Below are 4,912 nucleotides of genomic sequence, written 5' to 3'. Positions count from 1 at the left end.
GTTCTATCAAATGATAACATGATTTCGTTAGTGCATTATGCAAGCAAGCCTGAACGATGCTTCTCTTAACGAGTTTTGAATGGGTAGATGCATAGGATAACAAAGGCTTATTAGCTCGCGGTTCGTAGATCCAGCATAGATGTTGCCGGGTAAAAGATAACCTCAAATCTAAAAACCTGAGGAACCCATTCACCTGAAGCTCATGTGTGAGTGTGAGCGGAGATAAGCATTTTACGAACAAAAAGAAAACTTGCCCAGCTTTGTGTCAGAACCAATCCTGCTGCAATGAAACGTAGTATTTGCAGTATTAATCATAGAAAAAATATACAGTTTGTTCGAAAGGAGTTGTGTATAATATACCTCTGAAGTGCGGTAGGTATTATATAGGACTTACAGGTAGATGTCTTAACGTTAGGTTACAAGAACACAGCAATGAAGTGCCCAAAGGGCGGGAAGGCTTTCTAGGTGTTCATTGCGCACAACGCGGCTGCGTCTCGATTTTTGAAGAAACCGCGTACCAGACTTATCCTTGAAGCAGCAGCGATTGCCGATGGTGACGCAGTAAGTCATCAATTGCATTAACATACAAAGAACTCGTTTTTCTGAGGTCACACATGCGCTCTCGTTCATCTTAGGTCATGAATTTTGTATGCAAACTCATGTCGGGTTGACGCTTTGTAGGTGGCGCTTTTGTCTTGGTGTCTCAGGAGACATACGTTTGTTTCTGAAAATAAAAATCAGTTGGAAGTCAGCGCTTGTCTTCATCGTCCTTTTTGTCCCTTGTCTATGTATGCGCTGTAAGTGACGATTGATACCCATCTAGTGACGTAATCGGCGAAGCGAATGGTTCGTATTACGAAGCGTTATAAAATTCGGCCCCAGCTTTTCCTCTATAAGAGAGTATGGATAAACGGCCCGGACTGCAATCCATACCAGTGGGCTGGTGCTTATCACATGTCAGTGAAGTCTTAAAACCTTTATTCAAGTAATTTAAAACAGGTTTGAATAACGTAGGTTTAATAAAGAAAAATTGTCTGTTTATTTTGCAAAAATTGCACGTTAACTATGTTTGAAGATCACTATATTATTACGATATGATTGAGCGATGCTCATGAGCCGCCGCGAGAACGACGAAGTTTTTTGATTGGGGGGTATGTGCCATGGCCACTCAGGACAACAACAACAACCACGGCACGAGCGAGTGTCAGCCTGGCTGCCTGGCTCCAGTGTAAATAACGTGTATATAGCATCTCTCGTCTGTGTCTTTCCACACGTAACATTTCTGGTGGAGGTGCTGGGTAGGCGCGCAATGTGGTGTGAGATACGGCGGCTCTTGGCCTGTTCTAGGTGACGGCATTCTTTTAAAATGGCGTCGATAGTCGACACGTTGCCGAAAACAAGCAAATTGAAAGCGTCGTCGGCGATGCCTTTTAGCACATGTGCGACATTATCTGCTTCGGACATATGATCCTCAGCTTTACGGCTTAGAGCCAAAACATCGAGGATGTAGGAAACGTATGGCTCTGTAGGTGACTGAACACGAGACGCAAGAGCCTTTCTCGCGGCAGCCTTGCGCCCAATGGGGTCGCCGAATAGTTTCCGTAGTTTTTCTTTGAAACTGTCCCAACTGGTTATTTCGTCATCATGTGTTTCGTGCCACACGCGTGGGGTGCCGCCGAGATAAAAGATGACATTGCCGAGCATAATCGTTGGGTCCCACCTGTTATTAGCGCTGGCATTTTCATAGAGCTTGATGCAGTCGTAGACATCCTGTCCCTCCAGGCCAGGGAACACACCTGGGTCACGATGTGGGGCAACCGTGAAGATTGGAGCAGTCGGACAAGCCGAAGCCGTAGTGGAGGCGGGCTCGTCACCGGGAGGCATGGTGAAGAGCTCGGTGCGCCGACCACTTCGGAGTTCCGTGGTGAGGACGGGGATCGCTGACCTCCCAACACTGCTGCTACGTCGACATGTGAGGGTCGACCACGTCAGACCACCACCTGTGACGACGTAACCCGTGTTGTTCGCCGCGAACTCGAGGCCGCCTGTTTGCCAGCCTTCTCCACGCCACCTCCCGATCCTCCAGCAACCACCATTGCGATGATTCAGGCTGTCGTCAGACAGGAATTTGAAAACATGGGTCTGAACACCATGTGTGCCCCGTCTCAACCCAGCGTTCCCCAGTTCTCTAGCGGCATTCCTCCTCCTCGGCAGTCCTTTTCCGCCACATCTCGCCGCAACCCGTGTGATTGGCGTACCCCTGATGACCGGCCGATTTGCTTCCACTGCTGTCGCATCGGCCACGTTGCTCGTCACTGCCGCAACCGATGGCCACCACCTCCTCGAACATACACCGCCGCTTATTCCCGCACCTTTGGACCTTCCGTTCCCTATACCAGGTGCCATGAATCCACTGCCGCTGATGCTCCTGCTCCGAACCTTCGCTACAGCCGCTCGCCCTCACCCCGACGCCGTCAGTCTCATTCGCCCCAACCCCGCCGCTTTTCTTCACCGCCTATCGCCTCCCGAACCCAGCCGGAAAACTAGGCACTGCAGCTTCTGGAGGTGAAGCTGCGTTGTCGACCCTGCCCTCAAATCCTCTGCTCCCGTTACCTACTAGCCGGAAACTTCTTGACATTGACGTTGATGGCTATCCTGTCACGGCACTCATCGATACAGGAGCACATCTTTCTATTATAAGTGCTGCCTACCGACGACGACTGAACAAGCTCCTCACCCCAGCGTCAGCACGCGTCGTCCGCGTTGCGGATGGCGGTACTGTGCCTATCATCGGCATGTGTACGGCATGTGTCAGCATCGCCGGCCGCCACACTCCTGTCCTCTTCACTATAATTGATCATTGCCCCCACGACCTTATTCTCGGCCTAGATTTTCTCTCCGCCCATTCTGCCCTTACTGACTGCTCTTCCAGTACCCTTCGCCTCGAGTTGCCGATGCTCGCAGAACCTTCTGACGCACCCCACTGCCGCTTACGCTCCACCGGCTTTCTTCGCCTGCCGCCAAAGTCCATAGCCTACATTGAACTGTTGTCTTTCCCACCAGTTCCTGATGGTGAGTACCTCGTCACTCCTCTGCCCGACATCCCAATACAGTATGACGTCACCATGCCTCACAGTATAGTTACTATTACTGCGAACCACACTCGCATGCCTGTCAGTAACTTTGGATTGGCAAAGCAACTTCTACCGCAAGGTATTTGCCTTGCCACCATTGATTGTCTCGGCGACCAATACGTGGCAGCGTTATCGACCGATGGTTCTCGCGACCTTAGCATGCCCATTGCGCCAGCCTCGGGCGTCGATCCCAACATAAAGAAAATGGTTGCGACGGACCTGTCCTCTACGCAGGCTGAAGACCTTTGCGAAGTATTATCGTCCTACCGCGATATTTTCGGCTTCGATGATCGCCCTTTAGGCCAGACGCTCGCGGTCAAGCATCGCATTCTTACTGGCGATGCTGTGCCTATTCACCGACGACCGTACCGAGTTTCTGTGTCGGAACGCCGAGTAATTCAAGATGAAGTGAACAAAATGCTCGATAAAAACATCATTGCGCCTTCATCGAGTCCCTGGGCGTCACCTGTGGTGTTGGTTAAGAAGAAGGACGGAACGTGTCGCTTCTGTGTAGATTACCGTCACCTGAACCGCATTACAAAAAAGGACGTCTACCCGCTCCCACGTATAGACGACGCCCTTCACTGCCTGCACGCTTCCAGACATTTCTCGTCTATTGATCTTCGTTCGGCATATTGGCAGACTGCTGTTGACGATATGGACAAAGGAAAAACCGCGTTCATCACACCTGATGGCCTATACCAATTTAAAGTAATGCCGTTTGGATTATGCAACACCCCTGCCACCTTTGAGCGTATGATGGACTCCTTGCTCCAAGGTTTCAAATGGTCCACATGCCTCTGCTACCTCGACGACGTCATCGTCTTCTCGCCAACGTTCGAGACTCACCTTGAGCGTCTCACAACTATACTTGATGTATTTCGAAAGGCGAAGCTGCAACTTAACTCATCTAAATGTCGTTTCGGCCACCGACAAACTACTCTTCTGGGCCATCTAGTTGACGCTTCCGGAGTACAGCCTGATCCCGACAAAACTCGCGCTGTCCGAGAGTTTCCAGTTCCGAAGACAGCCGCAGATGTTCGAAGTTTTGTAGGGCTGTGCTCGTACTTTCGTCGTTTTATTCCAGATGTTGCGACAATTGCTAGGCCCTTAACTAATCTTTTGAAGAAAGGCGTACATTTCTCGTGGAGTACTGCAGAAGCCGCCGCCTTCTCTCATCCTGTCACTCTTCTAACCTCACCACCCATTCTCGCCCACTTCGACCCTGATGCCCCTACAGAATTGCGTGCAGATGCCAGCGGTCATGGCGTAGGTGCCGTCTTAGCCCAGCGTCAGCGTGGCAAGGATCGCGTTATTGCTTATGCGAGCCGCCTCCTCACCACCGGAGCGCAACTATTCCATTACGGAACGAGAATGCCTTCCTGTAGTCCGGGTGGTTGCGTAGTTCCGTCCTTACCTTTACGGTCGCCCTTTTTTCCGTAGTCACTGACCATCATGCTCTTTGCTGGCTCTCATCGTTAAAGATCCTACAGGCCGGCTTGGTCGATGGGCTTTGAGGCTACAGGAATTTTCATATTCCATGGTGTACAAGTCTGGCCGCCTGCACCAAGACGCTGACAGTTTGTCGCGTTACCCTGTTGACGACTCTGACTCCTCCAATATTGCCAGTGCTTCTTGCGTATTCTCTGTATCCCAGCTGCTTCATTTCGCCGACGAGCAATGCCGTGACGCCTACATCAGAACACTCATCGACCGTTTTGAACACTCTCCGGCCGATGCTACTCTACGCCTCTTCGTCCTCCGCGACGGTACTCTGT

This window comes from Dermacentor albipictus, chromosome 3, assembly GCF_038994185.2.
Source record: "Dermacentor albipictus isolate Rhodes 1998 colony chromosome 3, USDA_Dalb.pri_finalv2, whole genome shotgun sequence".
Lineage (NCBI taxonomy): Eukaryota > Metazoa > Arthropoda > Arachnida > Ixodida > Ixodidae > Dermacentor > Dermacentor albipictus.
The sequence above is the reverse complement of the archived record's forward strand: the minus strand, read 5'-3'. Positions refer to the sequence as shown.